Here is a 21,919-nt window from a genome sequence, read left to right on the forward strand (position 1 = left end):
ATTTATATTAAAATTTACGTTTAATTAATATTCCAGTTTAAATGCAAATTAAAATTAATATTAAAATAAAAATTAAACCTAAATGAAATAGAATTTGATAATAATAATAATAAAGAATTAAAAAAAATTCAAATTAAAATTTACTTTAACTAAAAATTTAATTTAGACAAAATTTTAACCAAAATAAATAATAAATTTTAATTAAAATAAATATTTTTTTATAAAAAATTTCATAAATTTCGTAAATTTAAAATAAAATGAAATTGTTTTCGCATCAGCCACTACTTTCATTGCATGCGCACCTACATAAAATATTCCGCTGTTTGTAGTCAAATTAGCATTGTAAGTAATCACTTCCCTTTTATCCGCTTCCTTATGGCAGTCGTTTAATTATGATTGAGTTGATTTTATTTCAGCTTTGCCTTTACCTGGTGCTATATACTTTCTGTTATATCGTATGGATACAGACACAGATTAAATGGGCATTTACAACAGTTTCATCCCTAATTCTGCTTTATGGTAATCCTGTTAAGTTTTTCCCTCAAACCCCACACCTTTTTTCTATCCGCATATTTTTCAATTTTTTCTTTACACTGCTTTCGTTCATTTACATTGTTATTAAAGCTTTTTTCTTCATTTTCAAACTAATAATTAAACAAGTAAGAAAGGGCTATATTAGGATGTAACCGAATAGTTCATACTCTTGAAATTCTCCAGGACAAAGGTTTCAGACAAGGAGACTCCCTGTCGTGTGGTGAATATAATACGAGTTACAGAGCAGAATAGAGAAGGTACAATCTCCTATAAAAATGTACAGCTGCTGGTCTTAACAACCACACCATTAATTCTGATTTATCTAGACTGGATAAGGATGCGAAGTAAATGGGTCTGGTTGTGAACGAGAACAAGACGAAATATCTCCTGTCATCAAACAAATAGTCATCATTCGCGGCTTGGCTCGCATGTCAGTGTTAACAGCCATAACATCGAAGTCGTAGAAAATTTCATCTATCTTGGAACCAGTATTAACAGTAATAACAATTTCTTACTGTCCCTTGCAACCAAATTCGATACGTAACATTCTTCTAGTATTACCATGTTAAAGTGCGAAAATGGTTGAAATCGCCCTACAATCCATAGAACACAGTTTTAAATTCCATTTGATTCTTTCTTTGCCTTTAAAATATGCCACCTTATTACGAAAAACTGTCCAAATCCAACTTAAAACTGCTTAATCGCTAGGTACCGAATATGTGAACCCCCGTATCTATAGTTTACTTATGGCCGAAAATATCGGTCAATGTATAGAATATACAATTAAAATTCAGAAAAAATTCTATCTTAACAATAAAAAAATGTGGATCAAAAATGGGTTGAATTGGGTCAATACTTCCCTGATCCCAAATATACCTAATATTAAAGGTTTTTGAACTTCCGGCTAACTTTATGCTACAAATAACGGCCAATATTTTGGTTGTCGTTGCAAATGGCGAAAACTCTCTATTAGACGAATTTTTACTTATTTGGATTGTAGCGTTATCTGGCTTTTATCATGTACTACCTATGTATGTATTATATCGACAACAAAATAGATATCAAGTATAGAGTAAAGTATAAAATGCTGTTATGTCAAAACTTTGACAAATTACTGAATTATGACACAACTCCGTTAAAAACACCACAAATTATACTATTTTTATACAATCAACAGAGAATTCTATTTTTGCCAAGAAGTTTGTAATAGCCAGAAGGAAATATTGGATACTCTACTATACTCTATATATGTAGTTAATCAGCATAACAATCTGAGTCGATTTAGCCATATCTGTCCGCCTGTATATACCTTTGCGAACGAGATTTTCAATTTTTGAGATATTGGTTTAAAATTTTGCTCACGTCTTGTCTGCCAAAGAAACTGGTAACTTGTCGAAATCGTCGCAATCGAACCAAACCAATATAGCAAATAGCAAACTGACGATCAAAGTCAAGCTGGTACTTGGAAATATTTTATAATTGACAATATGTCTTCATGAAATATGGCGTAGATTATTAGCTAGGTCAGGACTACAATCTTCAGGCATACTTTGCTGATCACACTACTGAAACATATAGTTGCTATACAATTTAACGCCTTTTCCTTATATTATTAGTAATTTTTTAAATAAAATAATTTTCTGTCTGTTGATTAAAAATATACAGACAAAACGCTAACTTTTTATATAATAATATTATTTCAAATTTAAAGCTTATCCGTCTCCATATCTCGCCATTTTTAACACACACATTCACCATTTACATCTGCTAAATCGCAATAAGCCACTCTAAAAAAAATAACTTAATTCACTTTACCCTTTTTTTTGTTGGACGCCAACTCTTTTCCCATACAAGTCAATGTCAAATGACAACAACAACAATTTCTAACTACATAATTGGATTTTCATGCTAAAAGAAATATAATTATTGTCGTGGCTGTAGGTGTACCGTTGCTTTTATCGCAATTTTATTCCGTTTTTCTTTAGAATAATCACACCAAACACACGGAGCTCATTTGTCTTCCGTCACTGTATGTATGTAGACAGTGTGGGTGTGCGCCTTTAATAAATGCATTTGTGTGTGTGTGTATATGTGTGTGTGTGAAATCCTTTTAGTGCGAATCTCATAAGAGAGTGACACCTTTTAATAGGAATTTCAGCTGCTGGCAGAATATATAAAAAATTAAAGTGGTGATTAAATACATATGCAGTTGGGAATAAGCAGATATATACTTACACCATATACTTAGTAAGTACCATGTATGTATATGTAAGTATGTGTATAAATGTCCATAGTATCCTTTGCACCAGAATGTGTTGCAATTATGCTCATACTCAGGGAGTTAGTAGCTGCCATTGAACTGATTCGCTTCCTCTTCCACACTAAGCTATCAAAACACACCGGCTAACCACAGTCATTCCCACAAATATACATACATACATATACATACATACCTACCAGAAACACTCTTTTGTAGCTCGTCCTTACTGGCTCATTTTCAGTAAAGAGGTTCTGATTATGTTAATGAAGTTTTGTTGAAGGTGAGCCAGTATAAAGCACGAGTTAACATTCAGTTGATTGAAGAGACACACACACGTACACATACATATATACATTTATATATGTGTTTCAGGAAAATGTTTGAGTTGCTGTGCATAATTCATAAATATTAAATATACACATACGAATAAATTCGTGCACGTGTTTGGGGAGATTTATATTAAGCTCTTTAGAAGGACGCTTTTATGTTGATATGTATGCTTATATAGATATGCTCGCATACTGTAGTATGAATGCTCTTAGCTAATATGTCAATATCCGCTAGTAAATGCCAAATGTGGCTGTTACTTTAAGACTAGTCGCTTAGCTTTCTCTACTTAGTTTAATCCCAAAGCTCTTAGCAACACTCGGCCGGCACTAGATGGAACTGAACAGTATACCCTTGTAATCCGTACGAGTACCAATATGATTATTTCTTTGACGATATTTTTGTACTGCCTGTAAGAATACATTTACAATTTCGAGGTGCCTAGCAGATATCCCTCAACTGGTCTGTTTTACAGCAATGAGGTTCAATTATGAACTTATGAAACACCTGACATTCGAAAATTGTGACTACGTCAGTGCAATTAGCGTTGTTATTATTGTAGGATTGCAATTAGTGTAACCGATTCTTAAGAACTAAAAAAGAATCGAAGCTCAGTGAGAATTTGGGAGGGTAAGTCCTTTCGGGAGCTCTCAATCTCGATTCAGACTGCTAGTCCAAGAAGAAGAAGTGGCATCCATCAAGTTAGCAGTTAGCATGGACCTCACGCGAGCTCTGCTAGTTAGTATATAGCATATGTTCGGTTGGCCTAGAATGGAACGCTAGAGAACTTTTGAATTACTTGCTATTAGCAAGGTTTATCTCGCCTCAATAATAAGTAAATTCCAGACATTTTAACCTTCAATGTCCAACTTTTGAAAGACTGATATTGAAACACCTCAGCAGTCGTACTATCACCGAATCAGGAGAGAAAGTTAAAGTTGATATTAATCATCTTAACAACTTTGTAACAGACCCAAAACGCATTGTCGATATTCTTTTGTCGAGCGACGTTTCTAAGCACTGAAGTGAGATTATGCGTAGCTACACGAATATCAGCCTGATTACTTCATCTAACCTAATCTAGTTATTTGAACTAAAGGGACAGGGTTCCCAAAGAACGTATTATCTTCAAGAGCAGCCAATGTTTATCTTCCGAGGTAAATAGCTGTATTATGCTAACCAAATTTGATTATAGTTAAAGAGCACCTACATAGTAAAAGCTCCAATCTATCACATAAGCACTCCTAACCCTATTGTTCGCTTGCTTCGAAGCACTTTCTTTACAAGGTCTGCCATTTAATGATTGCGATTTTCATTTTTTGACTTAATTATTTCACAAACAGAACTGGATTTTAAACAAATATCTAAATTGAAATTTGGCAAAAGGACAGAAAGTTTTTAGTTTCTTCAAAAGAAGATTCATAGAAATATATAAGAGTTTCACTTTTAATAAAATATATTTATATAGAGGAGAAGAAAACGAGACCCCTTGTCTACAATTTACTGATTTTAGGAAGATGTACAGAAAGACAACTTACTAACTAAGAAATAGGACTGGAACTTGTACGATCCCGTAATGATTATGAGCAAGGTTGGAAGATCGATGCTTCCTCAGAGTAGGGAAACAAAACTTTCGACATTTAAAGAATTTTTAACTGACATCGATTCATTTGGTGTATATTAAAGTTTCAGTTTGTTTTTCACGACGGTTTTATGCATTATAAAACTCTCTGGGATCTTCGCTAACTGCTTAAGACTTTCGAACTTAGCCTCACAATTCTTCTTATCGTGAGGTAACTTACAGTCGTCTAGTAGAATTTCTCTATAGAGATCTTTTATTATATAATTGATTGGTATAAGAGAGTACCGAAATCCTTATTCGGCAAGTAGTATTGCTGTTTGACATGAGGGGGCAAATAGCGGTGCCGTTTCGGGCACCAGCGAATCATGGAGGGTGAATTTACCGACCGTTGTGCCAAAGATACATTTTTCGCCCACCCTCACGTTAAAGTCGCCAAGCACGATTTTGACATCGTGGCGGGGGAAGCACTCATAGGTGTGTCCAAGCTCTCATTGAAGACATCTGTGGTCACATCGTCATTCTCCTAGCGTGGGCGCATATCAGCAATATGTTGAAGAACTTCGCTTTGATGCCGGTTGTGGCTAGACGTTCATCCACCGAGGTGCCTGACAGTACTCAGCGACGGAGTCTCTCGCCCATAACGAATCCCATACTTGTCTCAGTTCTTCTCACGTCTATCGCATTTCTCGGACGGCGGTAATATCATTTTTTACTTTAACGAGGTCATCAGCCAGTTTGGCAGCGGCAACATTCCAGCTGCTTACCATTAAATCATAATCCTTAATGTATTTGCCAAGGTCGTCATCAAAAGGTAGGTCTCTCCTTCAGGCGAAAGTCATGAGTTGCTTGAGCCATATTTAATGTATTGGTTCTAGCAACTCCCATATGAATGACGCTCAAAGAAACCCCTTTTTGTTTCCAAGCAAACTATAAAACCTGAATGGTAACCAAATATCTTTCCGAAGTATTTCAACCCTAGACTGTGTCCCCTTAAGTTATTTGGGCAAAATTATGGTGGTGATGAGCCAATCTAATTTATTGCTGGGCATAAGTGATACATATGTACAATATATATTTCTACATATGTACATCTTTCCGAATATTTACTTAATGAAGTCCTTATGCTGCGTTTTGCTTTGATTTGATTTACGCTTACGCTCTTAAAATCCGTTTTACCCCCCTTTGTCGCGAATCATTGGAGTCTTATATTCATACATATTATATATACAATTTTATATGTACATACATGGTAAATGCACTTATACTTATGTATTTGAAAGCATATTTCTACATGTATTCGTACTTTGTCACACGGTTTCCGGCGCAAATAACTTTTAGTCAAAACTTTCGCCAATTACGCTAATATGTGTGGAGAGCTCTCATATACGATATACAAGTACATATACAGATATACAAATACCATATATACTCGCATGCATACATTTGCTGCTTTTCCGCGCATAAAATGAATTTTATCCACAAAAAGTTTCAGCTAATATTTTCAAACTTGTTTAGCTCACGGGTAAAATCACTTCCTGGAATTATGCGCCGCAAATATGTACCAGGAAGGTGACAAAGCGGTGGATCTAAATGTACCAATGTGCAGTGAAACAGTAATGACAAAAAGTATAACTTCAGAATTTATTCATACTTATTATACAACTCTGATATAGTGAAGAGCGCAGAAGACAGATTTGTAATAATAAGATGCTGGTGATTATATTAAATAAAATAAAAGAACATTTTATATGAATCAATTTAGATGTTCGCACAATGGTTAAAGTTTGTGGAACCCTTTATGTGTCGGTTAGACACAATAGTCCTATCATTCCTAACTTTGTACCTTTGTTGTGGTTATTTTGGAAGTGGTCGTACTGCCTCAAAGTGATGCCAAAACTCGTTCGAGCGCCTGTTGGAGGAAGCTAAATTTTTAAGCTTCTGGTGAACTGACTTTCAGCGCCGATTGTTATGGTATATATAATAATAGATAATTATGACATGATTGCCTTTCGCTTCATATTTTTCTATCGTACATAGAGGTCCCTAAAATATTCATAAAATCAATTTTCATTCTTATCAAACATTGAGATAACTTTACTGTAACGAACATTTTCTCTTTCTTTCTTTTCAGGTGAGTACCATTTTCAAGGTCCATATATTGCTATGTTCTGTATACTATATGGTCAAAAAAGGTAATGTTTAAGAAGAAATCGCAATCAATTGATTTTATCAAAACATTTAATCTAAACATTGTGTCTTAAAAGTATTATAATTCCGTGAACTTCTTTAAGCGGTTACATGGGTTTTCTCGGGTAAAAAACAGCCTTTTTTAACAATTTTGTTCTCATATAAAAAATTAATTCCTTTATTATATTTTTTTTTGTTACAAAAAACATTTTTTTAGAAAAGAAATTCTGAAATTTTTGGAAACAAGTATTTTAAACTCGGACATTGCGACAGCATTTCCGGTGATGCCTCGGAAAAATGATGCACCCGCGTTGGCAGTATAACTCCTTACAGTATCATTCAAAGTGAACAAATTTTTGTTAAAACCTTAACTTACAATTAGAACTTGGACAAAGGAACAAAAACTGGCAATTGGATTTTTAGCAGATATTTTCACAAAAAAATAATAATATCGCGAAATTTTTTTTTCAAATAGTTGTATTGGAAATTTTCCCAACAGCCTCCAGTTTCGAAGAACTCGTTTAAAGACGGCGCACTTAACCAAGCTAGCCTCAAACGCACAAGCTCTCAAGGCTGTATCTCCGAAACTATTACTCGGCTCAATGTCTAGAGGTACTGTAGAATCAAATAAGACAATAAAAAAATCGATTTTTTGAAACCCGTAAACCCATGTAACCCCTTAAACATATATTACAATGCGCCTCAGGAGCAATTCGTTATCAAAATGACCAAGTTTCGCTTGTTCCTTCCTAATTCATAAAGAACTCGAAGTGCACCACACCTCGATAATGAAAACTGTCAACTTAGCCTTTATTTTTGACCTGCTTTGATGTGGTTTTTTAGCTTCGATATTCGGCCGATTAATCTTCTGTTTGCAGTTTGTAAGCATAGATCCAAGACTCGCCCCAGTAATAATGACATCGTGATAGTCGGAAAGTATTATTTATTCGAAAAAACTAGTGATTTCGGAATCAATCATGCTTTCACTTTCCTTAGACCCAAATGATCTTTCAAAATTTTTTTCACTGACCTTTTCGATATTTCAACTGTGTCGGCCCATCGTAGTTTCTCAAACACCAATTCTTTTATTTTATTAACATGTTGATCATTAGTTTATGTTGAAGGCCGTTCTGGTCGTGATTCGATGCCAACACGTTCTCGACCCTCTTTAAATAATTTGTATCAATCATAAAAACATGTTCGCGACAATCAAGTCGAATTGAGGTTAATTAATAGGGAAAAAATATATTTCACGATCATCATTTGATTTTGAATTATCAGTATGAGTTCGGAGATTAATCACTATAATCTCCGAACTCAGACTGACAGTAATCTATGCCTAATTTCGTGAAGATACCTTGTCAAATGAAAAGATTTTCCATACAATGACTTGATTTCGATCAGTATGTTTATATACCAGCTATATCCTATTATGATTAGATATCGGTGGTTCTTACAAATTAGCAGCTTCTTGAGGAAGAAACGTGCGCAAATTATCTCATAAACTGAGAAAATAGTTCTTGGGTAATGACGATTTGACAGCAGCGACTACATGATTCTATTTTTCAATTGGAAAAAAATGTTCGGAGTAAACATAGAAAGATATGGTTGGCGTAGAGGCATATTAGATCCTCGCAACACATTGAACATTTATATGTACGTATACATCTCGAAAATAGAAGACGGAGTTGTGCAGAGATTTACCGTCCAGAGGTCAGCCTAAGGCAGCCTTTTAAGCTGCCACTGCAATATATTTTAGCAATCAAGGCTTTAACCTCGTTTTGCATATCTACCAGAAAGGTCTTAGAAAACGTGGCAGCTGTGAAGAGGACAGTCAGAAACTGGCGACTTTGTTTCTACTGGCTGACAGTTCAGAAAAGCCTTGAGGGCAACGAGATAGTGTACGGAGTTACGAAGAGTTATATTTGGCTGTCGTTTGAGATCATGATCAACACTGATAAACCCATGTCTTGTCTGTACGACGATCTGGACAGAAGCATGACAAGGACAATCAAAACGCGATGGAACGAGCTACGTGGATGCAAAACTGCAAACACTTGTCCTGCATTGGCAAAGCAAAGCTTTAAGCATTCTAAGGCCCCACGATATGAGACACTAGAAGAGGTATTGTTAGTGAGGCCACAGAGTCGATTGAAACTCGCAACAAGCGCAAGCATCCTAAAGGATGACTACTCCGCATGGTTTGCGTATCTGCACTCCATCTGGTATCGCAAAGTAACAAACCCTGTGATGCAAGACTTACATTAAAGGATACCAAAGCAATTATTAAAGTGGCTGAGCGTGCAGTAGTTTGATGTGATCGATTTTCCTACCGTTTTTAATGGGGTATACTAGTCCGGAGGCCCGAATCTAGCTGCCTCGATCCAAAAACGGCTGTAACTGTTAATATTACTTAAGTTTTGCAAAATATTTTTAGAGAAATATTTTCGAATGCCAAACTTATTGGAATTTTAAATGAAAAAAATTCGACTTTTTCCCATTTCTATACCCAAAATTCCCTCTTAAAAGGAAGCTCTTATTGTTATACGTATAGAAGTTTTTATATTATACTTATAAACCTCCAACCCCACATTCAATATTCTTATCACCGGCGACTCGAACACACTCACACATGCCTGCAATATTCAAGAGCATCGGTTGACAGCGCTTCGAGATGCACTCCAACTACAACTCTAACTCCACAGTCTCGCCGCACAGGTATTTTAGTAATTTCCGTTTTCCGATTTGATTTTCTTTTTGGGGAATATAAGACGGATATGCTTGCATGATTTTCTAATTTACTCGCTTCGCCCGCCGGGCAAACGCTCGGATAAATGTATATTACTGCGATGTTAACAGGAATATATGTATATACTTACAGGTATGTGTAGAAGTATATTAGCTGAACTATATAACCACATATACTTTTGTATATAAGTATATAGTTATACATATATTCAACAGCAAATAAAATCATAAGGCGCCGAAGTTGTCAGCGTATAATGTATATATGTATGTCTGTATGTACGTACTTTCGGTTACTCTAACGGTCTAGGGCTACAGATCTCAGCCAAACCGAAATCCTTTCATTTTTTGCAATATCCCTCAAATGCCACATTTACACACACACAAACACATTCTCACTTACAACTTCCCTTGGATTCGCTTGGCGCTCCTGTCGACGCTGCTCTTCTTCTTCTTCTGCCGCCAGTTGTACATATTTGGCAATGCGCATTGACGCTTCACTGTTTCAGTTTTAGTTTCTGGTTTTCGGTTTTGCCATTGCCTCTGGATTTCGCATTGTTGTGCGAATTTCCGGCTTCCGGCACTCATGGGATTTAACTTTTCCGTGCCGCATATCCGTTATTTCATACTTGTTTTTGGCCTCATGATTTTCATGTGTTTGCCAGACGCTCGCTCGCTCACCGATTCCCATTCGCAAAGGATGCGAAATGTTTTGCACAAATCTGCCATCGGTTGGTTTGCTTAGTTTAATCGTATTTTCGTAGCAGATTACTTAGTTTTTGGCGAAAATGCGAAAGAGTTTCGGTGCTCCTGAAAATTATGTATATTTAGTAGAAATTTCAAAAATTTTCAGTTCCAAATCTCTGAAATCGAAAGTCGGGATAGTTAATGAGACCGTACCAGGTAATAAAAGGGTCGAAGTGCATTTGATATGTGGATGCCAAATTTTTGTTTCAAAGACGGATTGGTTGCTCAAATTGCCTCAGAAAACTCCGAATTCAACTTTTTTAAAGTGGTATAACATTGGATCAAAATTGACCCAGACTGACAAAAAAACTTTTCACCCAGTTTAATACAAATTTTCATTCTAGCCTTCACAGTTTGAGCCAAAACAAGCATACCAATGCTCAATCCAAATTTCCACACCCTTGGTTGGGATGGCCTTCAGCTAAACTTGGTTTTTACGGGTTTGGGCTCATTTTTGGAATATCATACGCCAGATTGTTGGTCAGTTTCGACACAATTTTCATAAAACCACGTCCCGTTACCAGTATTGATACGTCTGATGAATGTAGGGTCTCATATATACTATCGAGAACTATTTTGCGACCTCTACCCAGCGGCGCTTTTGCAAAAAAGGCAAAAGAAAGGGCAGTCGTTGGTACAAGTTAACGAAAATGGGTTGATTCAGGTCTTGAGATCCTCTGCTATCGCTCTAATCGCCAACACGACGATTTTCAAGCGCTATTTTGATACTCTTTTATTATGTTTGCCAAGAAGTTTGAAACACGCAGAAGGAAACGTTAGAGACTCTTTAAAATATACATATATCACTATGACGAACAGAGTCGAATTAGTTAAGTCCGAAACTAGTCCCTCAGTTTTTGAGACCAGGTGGAGAAGTACCTGGCTACACTTGGAATCTCCAATTGGAGCCAAACAGCGAAAAGAAAGGCCAACTAGCGCTCTGCTGTAAACTCGGCTTTAACCGCGTAAGCGATGACTACACCAATAACAAAGAAGAAGCATAATACCCTTATGCTTCAGTGTAACCAGAGTTACCTCTTCTGCTCGATTTTGAGCTTTTTCGGGTCGGAGGAAAATTTACTCTCTAATATAAAGATTTTTGAATTCAATTCAAGAAAATTATTTAATGAAGAAACTCACTAACTTATCCAACAACCCTCATTTACACATGCAGCAATCTGCTCTCTCGGTTGACCCTTTTAGTCGATTCCAAAACTTCAATTGTTTCATTCTCCGTCTCATCTTTCATTTTTGGCACACATTTTTGTTTTTTTGTTTTCAATCAATTTTCATTTGTTTTTCTTCTTCTCTTTATTAGCCTAATTTATGCTAATTTGCTTTTGATGTTAGCAATTTGAGCGGATGTTCTTTTGGAGCATTCGCACCTGCAAGTTCATATAATGAATGAATTTCATTGACTGTAGTATTTAACTCTTCTACTTTATGGTAAGTCGTAAGTTATCTTTTTACTTTACGATAAGCATTTTCTGGTGACAGAGGCATTTAAGTTTAATAACCTCAGAAATGCAAAGATCTAGGATGCGTGCAGGGTGGCAGGCCAAAGAATATGGCTTATGTTTTTTGGTCTTCTTATTCTTTAGCACTACCATCGCGGATCGGTCTGGGCCTAGAACACAAAACTGTCATGCCTGTTATACATTCCAAGTGCAGACAGAAGGCTATGAACTTGGTTCTGCCATTAGATGATTGGGCGCTCTTGCTTCCGTTGTCCAGTTATTGGTCTCGAATCGAATTCGCTGACGCATCATTTTCCACGTGAACGACATGGCCTAACCAGCTCATTCGTGATATCTTTAAGCGTTTAACTTATCAATATCCACATAGAGCTCATATAGCTTTTGGTTTCATCTTCTTCGATATTTATCGCTCACGCGGACCGCTCCAAAGAGCTTTCGGAGAACAGTTCTTTCGAATGCACGAAGTGTTTTCAATTTGTCATCGTGCATGTTTCTGCGCCATACAAGTATAAATGCACGGGAATAATGAGATACTTCTAGAGAGTATTTTTTGTTTGTCGAAAGAAGAATCTGCTGCTCAATTGCCTGCCGATCCCAAGTAGCCCCAGTTGGCAATAATTGTTCTGCGCTTCATCTCCAATCTTACATTGTTGATGAAATTTATGATGGTTACGAGATACTCGTATACAAAGTCCTTCACTTTTCAAATTTGTAGCTGCGAATAGTAACGAAGTTCCCAAGAGTTGAGGACTCATGGCTTATGAATAGCTATAAGTATTAATATAAAAATAGGCTCCTATCTAGATACTGATAGTACCCAATTACGGTTTACTGTCCCAAAATAAATTATTACTAATTTCTCAGAGTCAAAGTGTTCCAGAAGTTCATAATGAGAAGATTAAAAGAGTTGCCTGAGATTAAAGTCAGGGAGTGCTCGGCGATTAATATTAAGAATAAAGAATGTAAGAATACAGTAGCTCAATGCTTTTAACACTAAAGAGTAATTGGGAGAAATAATAATAATTTCTGATTTCAATCCGGATAGTCTTTGCATAGAGCTATAGTTTGTTTCAGATTATTTTTTATAGCGAAAGTATGAGGAATGTTGAAGTGAAACCTTCCCCAGATGCTCAGTATTCAAAAGACTTAAACAGTATGCATTAAGGGCTTAAAGAGCATTAGATTAATTGTCATCGGGAACAGTGTCTAATTTAACTTAGAAGAATACCACAACGAGTATGATTTCCAAGTTTATTAATGGCTAGGTTCAGATAATACTTTTTTGAAGATTTATTATAGAGAAACATTTCTCCACGATCTGCACAGAACTTTTTTTTAGATATCTGTGTCTTCCTGAAAGTCATGAGGAGTTGAAGACGTGTCTTTTTGTTCATTCATCTGTCTACATATACGCGAACTAGTCCCTCAGTGTTTCAGATATCGATCTAAAATTTTGCACAGGTTCTTTTTTACCCGATAATACAACGGAAAACTAACATAACCTAAAAATCAACATTTAGATATGTTTTTGCTCTCACAACAACAGGAAATTATCTGTTTGCATTGCGAATGTAGGAGGATCACATTATTCAACAGTCATTACAATAACGCAATTATTTTTAGAACATCAAATAAACGTATCCACGCACACACACACAGAAGCCTACGCGGCGTACATTTTAGCCATAATGGCAGTGGTTAGGAGAGCTTTTCACTATGCTTCAACGGCTCTGAAACTAATATTATCCGAGTGTATAAAAGTCAACAGCAGGCAGCAGCATTCAACTTGCAGCGCCAACTCAATTTAATCCCGTTATAAAAATTTGTGTGCAACACGATGGTGCAACGTTGCCGTACCCATCCAGTAGCTGGCAACCTATAGCTATTTAGTGCTTTTGTTGTTGTTGTTTATGTAAACCAAACGTTGTATCCACTATTACATTACCTTAACCGAACCACCAGCTGATAACGTTAACGGCGGTCTTGTTTGCAAGCGTGAATTTTCACAGGCGATATGCAGTGCGCCATGATAACGCACACACATAAGTGTGAAGGAAATTCAAACTGCCCAGTGGGAAATTTTAACTCATAAATATGTAAAATTTAATTTTCCACAATTGAACCTCAATAAAAAATAAAAAAACAGTAGTAAAGGCAAATTCCGTCGTCAGAGAGCAAATACTAAACATTTTTAATGATTGCTCTCAGAGAGAATACAACCAAAAGCTAAACTCGAGAGTGTCGATAAACCACAGGTCTTTCGGTAAACGGTGTGCGAGTTCCAGAGAGTTGGATAAGCTACTGTACAGTCTTGGAATGTTGTACTACCATAAAAGAAGAGAGACATAAGTAAAGAAGGCGACAGAGGCTTATATATGTATTTTAGTACGAAATATTCGAAAAATCAAATATTTGCTCTAATAGTCAATATGAAAAGCGAAATCTTGAATAAAACAAACATGGAAACCAACTATGTAGATGAACTTCCATTTCGATTTCGGTAACCCAAGATATGGTTGCAAACACCGAGAAGGGAACTTAACCCCTTTCCAAAGAGTTCACTATAAACGCCGATAGGACAATGGTCTGTTACAGCACTCACAACTATGAAGAGGCTAACCTTACTGAGATCAAAGAGTTCCCTTTTGCGATCGTACTTGGGTCAAAATTGTCTTGGAACAGCTCATAAACCGATGGTAGCTCAGCATTGACCAAGCTCTCGGAAGACCAGCTATCTAGTAGTTTCCATTCTGCTGATCGCGGGGCAAGGGCACCTTTACTTGCTAACTCAACAGCTTCCCAGTTACCTGCATTTCCGCTGTATCCTGCCAACCATGTTAGTCTTATCACAAAGTTGTACGATGCCTTTGAGATCCCGTGAATGCTAATAACGCTACCTTGCTATCGGCTTGAAAAACACTGCAATAGTCAATAAGTTTGAACCTATAGTTGACAGAGAGTTCCTGAAAATACACCCCTCTACCAATGATCCCTCGCCTGTATATGGACAGAAATGAAGGCAATAAAGTTCGGTTTGGCGACCCCATAATCCATGAGATCCAGTATAAAGTCAAAGCGTGTGAGGATCTCCGAGTGTTCAGACTTATGTTCGTTTACAAACCCAGATTCACTGAGGCTGATAGCAAATTTCGCCGCCATACACTTTCCATCGATATCTTTGGGCACTATTTGCCATGGTTGGAGTGAACCTTAGTGCACCACACATACTTGTGAGCGCAGCTCGTTGAACGCGCTCGAATTTCCTTGCAAGTGTGGTATTTTCTAGAGCCCTCCACCACACAAAACTCCAGACAACATAATGGGCTTGATTATAGTGTCGTGGAGTCAGAGAACCACTTTCGGTGAGAGACTCCACGTATTGCCAAAGGCTCCTCTGCAACAGTATAAGATAATCAATGCCTTCTTTGGTCTCTCTTCGCTATCTGACAATTAGTCACGACGCTGAGATGCCCGCAACGTATGCCCTTTTCTTTGAGAAGGTATATCAAAGTAGAGTAATAGGACAATCTCCGAACATATTTTTTGGATCGGACTACCGTAGCATATAGCTCTCTTTGATTTCTTGCAGGGTAACACCCACATCCACACAAACTTACACATTCCGCAAACTGCCAGCCTGTCGTGCTGCATGCAACGTGCAAATGTGCCAACGCCCGCATCGTCGTTTGCATTAAATTCAATGATGTGCCACTTCGTGTGGCAGCCGCTACAGCCTATTTGCAGCCACCAATGCATATGCGCCACCTGCCGTCCCTCGGCCTTTTGCCGGCAAACTTATTTACTCAGCCCATTTGTTGGTAGGCGTGCCGAGTAGAGTGATTAAAACAATCCACACCCTCTCCACTGCCCATGCTTCCGCGCGCTTCGCCACAAATACACTTAAGCATAATGTGAGACGGAAGTGTGTAATGGGAGCTCAGTGCAACGCTGCAACACGCTGCATGCGAAGCGCACCACGCAAATTATGATTAAACAAATGGGGAAACTGGAAACTGCTTTCGAAGGCGGCGCGCATAAAGCGGAATTTGATATTATGAATATTGAATGAAAATGAGTCGGTGAAATTTATACCAATATAAATAATCATAATAATGGTAACGGTAATTTAATGCTTTCTATTTTGTGCGCTGCAGTTTAACTTCAACATGATAGTTGCTTAACGGTGCTTTATTAGATATTGTATCGTTCGAAGGCGTGATGATTGTTTGATTTGATAATATAGACGACTTGGTTACTATAAGACCAAACCTTAAGATAGCAGCTACAGAATTCCAATTAGTAAGAGATATATCATAACTAGGGCCGACCGATCTCGAAGCTGACAGACAATTTAAGACTATCATGACTCCAATGAAAACGTCTCACCAAATTTAAGGGCCACAACAGTATGAAATTTCGAAAAATCAAATTTGTTTATTCTTGCATACTTTTTCGAGTGTCAAAATCTTCAGTAATAGCACATCACTTTCAAATTCTGATTTTTTCTACGGTAAGTCATTGTGAAAACAATTTCCTCGTCTTCTTTATTGGCGAAGGCACCACTTACGCGATTATGCCCGAGTTTACAACAGCACTCCAGTCGTTTCTTCTTGCTGTTTGGAATCAATTGGTGATTTCAAATGAAGCCAGGTCCTTCCAGACCTGGTCTTTCTAACGGAGTGGAGGTCTTTCTCTTCCTCTGCTTTCCAAGGCGGCTATTGCGTTGAATACTCTCAGAGCTGCAGTGTTTTCGTCTATTCAGACGACATTACCTAGCCAGTGTAGCCGCTGTCTCTTAAGTCGCTGAACTATGTCAATTTCGTCGCATATCTCCTACACCTCATCGTTCCATCGACGGCGGTATTCGCCCTTGCCAATGCGTAAAGGACCATATATCTTCCGCAAAGAGTTTCTCTCGACCGACTCATCAGTTGATGTCATCGTCCAAGCCTCTGCACCATATAACAGGACGAGGATGATGATTGACTGTAGAACTTGGTATTTGTTCGTCGAGAGCGGACTTTACTTCTCAGTTACCTACTCAGTCCAAAGTAGCATCTGTTGGCAGAAGTTATTCTGCCTTGGAGTCTGATATTGTTGTTGCTGTTAATGCTGGTTCCAAGATAGACGAAATTATCTACGACTTCGAAGTTATGACTGTCAACAGTGACGTGGGAGCCAAGTCGCGACTGCGACAACTGTTTGTTTGATGACAGCAGATATTTCGTTTTGCCCTCGTTCACTCCCTGACCCATTTGCTTCGCTTCCTTATTCATTCTGGGGAAAGGAGAACTAACGGTGCGGATGTTGAGGCCAATGATATTAAAATCATCGGTGTACGCCAGTAGCTGTACACTCTTATAAAAGATTGTACCTTCTTGATACAGCTCTGCAGTTCGAATTATTTTCTCCAGCAGCAGATTGAAAAAGTCCCACGACAGAGTCGCCTTGTCTGAAACCTCGTTTAATATCGAAAGGCTCGGGGAGATCCTTCCAGATCCTGATGGAAGTTTTGGTATTGTTCAACGTCAGTTTACACAGCCGTAAAGTTTTTCGGGGATATCAAATTGAGACATCGCGGCATAAAGGCAGCTCCTTTTCATGCTGGCAAAAGTGGTTTTGAAATGGATGAAGAGGTGGTGTGAGTCGATCTTTTTTTCACACAATACGCTCGATAGAACCTTATAAGCGATGTTGAGAAGGCTTATACCACGGTAGTGGGTGCAGGTTGTGGGGTCTCTCATTTTGTAAATTAAAAAGAGAGCAGTTAAATTCCAATCATTAAATTTAACTTAAAAATTAAGGGAAAAGAATTCAATCCAAAAGAAAATTTAACAATTTTATGACATTGATTTTGACTTGTTCAAATGCCGTAAAATTTCTTTCCAATTTCATTTCGTTTTCTTTCATATCATTTTCTTGCCCGAATATTTATTTTAATTATGCAATGCATCCATGAAGTCATATACATTTATTTTTCCAAACATACTTACATACATACATATGAAGGTATATTCCCACGGTTGCAGATGATTGTAAATGGAGATATGACGGATTTGTCATTATTTATTTATGCTCACGCATTCACTGCTTCTCAAATTCTTAAATGTTTTTTAAAGTGTTTACAATACCGTTATTCAATGTGAGAATATTATAAACACATAAATTAATTTTTTTTATTGAAATACATACATATGATTATGAAAGGTCCTGTACTTACATACATATATTCATTCCTGTAGTAGCAGCGGAAGTACTAAAGCGTTTGATTGTTGTTGTTAATGAAAGAAAAATATTATAGAAACACGAGTCAATCGTTATGTTCTTTTAAATTTTGCTAGACGTTATTAACAAGGTTTTTTTTTTCATTATGCATTCTTATAAAATACATTTTCCGAACACAAAAGCTTCAAATTTCACTCAAGTAAGTCTTTTGTTAATAACCGTTAGGTAATAAGTCTTATAAATAAAGATAAATGTTGGAAAAATAAAAAAAATATTAATATAAAATTAATGTTTATATATTTTTTTTTATTTTTTATTTTATATATACGTATGTACATATGTATGTATATACTATACATATTTTTTTCGATAATATCGATTTTTTTTTCTTTTTATGGCCGTCTCTATTATTTTTGCTACATGCACAATTAAACAGGAAAAAACGCTTATCCATGCATTTCCATGTTATTTGGGCAAATATTATACTTTTTTCAAATAAACGTGAATATGTACATATAGTACATATATTTGAAGCATTATACGCAATCAATCAAGGCGAAACCCTTACAATGTGCCGCATAATCAATCAAAGCTTCAATTGAAAAGGATTATACAACCCACACTGTGCATATACATACATACGTAGTATATACAAATATGTGTATGTATATAACGGAACTTTTTTACAATATGTTACAGACATAATTATGTACATGCTTTATAAGTATACATATACATACATACATATGATATATTTCAACATTCTACGATGTCACTAAGGCAACAGATGAGTCATGAAAAAGAAACATATTTAAATCAATTCGAACACACGTATAAAAATGCATCCGTCCTTTGATATACATACCTTCATACATACAATGTTCATGTACACAGAGTGATACATACGGTGGATTTTTTAAAGAATTTTTAATATTTATACAACATTACACGTTTGATAGAGTATTGTTACTTTATTTTCTCAATCTGCTACTTGTAATGTGTACAACTGAGTTTTCCAATCTCCGATTTTACATACATACATACATATATCACGAAAGGTTTTCGCATTCTCCATCTAATCAGAATGATTTGCATAAGATTTGCTTCAAGTTGCGCTCCTAAAAATGTTAAAATTACAGCTTAATTGATATCTATGAGACGACTGATAACGGTACTAGCGAAATGAATACACAAAATATTGACTTTGGCAGGGATTGCGATAGATACTTACTTATATTTTAGAAGATCTGTAACATAATTTTTCATTCAAGATTAACATAGGCAAGACTGAAATATGGAAAAGGAATTATATAGACCACTCTTTTAAGTCAGAAAAAAAATGTTCTACATATATGTACATAAGTATGTACATGCAATATTTGAAAATCCAGAAAAAACTCAAAAAATGAAATTTTCATACAATTTTACCTATTTTAGACATAAAGGTATTCCGTTTTTGGAAATATATCCTCTCTGAATTTCATTAACCCTCTCATGCCCGAATTAAAATTGGCGGGGCTAAAAAATATTTGAGTACAGATATGTTTTAATCCCGACCTGAATATGAACTGACCAAAATTTCATAGTCCTAGGTGTCCTGGTTTGGGAGTTACAGGATGTTGCCTATAGGCAACATTGGGCAACAGTGTATAACAATTTTTTTTTTTTAATTGACTTCTTTTATTGAAAATTGTGTATGATAAGACACAAACACATTACAAATTATGTATGGTATGATACGAAGCAATTTTTTTGTGGATTGCAGCACAAATAAACGTTGCATTTGCTACATTTAGATCTGGGAAATCCAGTGTGGCATAGCCTGCATTTGCCTTTTGATCCCCATTGCACCCAGTGATTAGACGTATCGAAACGCGTTGCTCTTGAAGGTTCTGCAACATACGCTCTTTTAGATGGGTTTTCTTCAGAGGCCATTGAAGGAGCCGGCGAGGACTGAGATGATGACATAGGTGATGAAGTAGTTGAGCTCATTGTTGCAAGAAGTGAAGGGCGTTTTTTTTTCTCTTTTTCTCACCTGATTGCAGCATAATGCACTTTTCCAAGTGACATCGCATTCTAATAGCTCTGTGCTGCTCCACTTCAAAGTCGCTAAATCAAATTTCTCTACCACCTCTTGCACAGTTTCAATATTTTCGTTTTGTTCTGCGTTTTCTTCTGTACCAAGTAATTCTTCGATCAAACCAACTTCGACCCCTTGATTTTTTTCAATATTTTGTAACGCTATTTCGATCAATTCTTCCACATTTTCACCTTCTTCCTCCTCTTCTCTTTCCATTTCCTCATCCTCAGACTCGTCCCAGTCAAAATTAGCGAACTCTTCAATTTCAGCTTGTGTCAAACCTTTTGGACGCATCTTAGTATGTAAACAAGTATATGCAAAATTTTATTACACACAATTGACCGATGTTGCCTATAGGCAACTTAACTTTTACAAAATTATTGCACAGAAACGAAATAACTTTTTCCACTTTTTTTTTTGTAAATTACTCACTTACCTTTTTTTATTTATATTATCAACGTTACTTTATGACGAAATAGTGTTTTTTAAGTTTTTGGGAACTTTTCCCATATGCACTTTTTTCCAAATTTATTTTTTTTTTTTTTTTCGTATACGGAGATCGATCACTGCATGAACCCGCGCGAAAATTATAACGAACATGAGAGCTAAAATGATGTAAAACACATACACCGACATTTTTGCAAAGATCTCACATTAAAAAAATTCAAATGGCGGTACTTATGCGCTCATAAAGATTCTCTACCGACTGTACCGCTGACAATATTATGCCTGACCTTAAAGCGGCTTATTCAACTCACAGTACAATTAAAATTTTCAATTTTAAGTTGCTTAGCGAAAAAATTTGCTTTTTCTTGAAGCAATGGACCACTTAATGGGATTCCTCGACTGCGTTGCAATATGAACCACTGTAACAATGCTTTGTCCATTTGATCTTGAGTTGAAGCTCTGAAGCGTTTCGGCTTAAAGATATTACTATTAAATAATGTTTTAATTTTTTCTTTATTTTTTTTTTTGATTGTGGCTTGCACTTCGACTATCTCTCTCTAGCAGCAGCGTTGCTAAGGCGTGTCGCTGCTACGCACACAAGCAAGGGTGCCGATCACTGATAAATACATACATTTCCAATTACGTCGTTTGATGCTTAAATTTGTTGGCATTATTTCGCTGAATTTTTTTTTTTCGTCGCTATATCCGGTTGTATTCTGAAAAATTTCGTCGGTATAAGCGGTTAGTCGCTAAAAGCGGAGACGTACTAAGCGGAGGCCCTTTCATATAAGTCTGTATGGGGACCAACCAAGCCATCGAGTTTTCGTCGCAATAACCGGACGGACACTATAAGCGGAGTCGTTATAACCGGATTCTACTGTAATTAGTTCTTGATGCGCTTTAATGTGCATTGCGCACTTGTTGTTGCACTTTCTTATCAATCAGCTTATAGACGACTATGAGTCGATAAAGGTTGTGTCCGTTGCAGGAAATAGTAAACGGGTTGTCGGCCTAATGACACCATTTTCGTTTATCATTTATTAATATGGATGCACGTGTTCCTCGAATCAATTGCATTTCAATTTGTTGCCTATAAGTCAAATAACTTTATTGTGATTACACATATATACTTGTATTTTGGGGAGACATACTTAATACAATGTGTACTTAGTTGGATCTTGCCACCGTATTATTTTTACATATTGTATATTCACATTTATCAATTATCAAAAGCTTCACTGAGCTCACGGATTGATGGCTGACAATCAGTTATTGATAAGAATATTCTAATATTGATGTTTACAAAA

Source organism: Bactrocera tryoni, chromosome 5 (genome assembly GCF_016617805.1).
Source record: "Bactrocera tryoni isolate S06 chromosome 5, CSIRO_BtryS06_freeze2, whole genome shotgun sequence".
In the NCBI taxonomy this organism is placed as follows: domain Eukaryota; kingdom Metazoa; phylum Arthropoda; class Insecta; order Diptera; family Tephritidae; genus Bactrocera; species Bactrocera tryoni.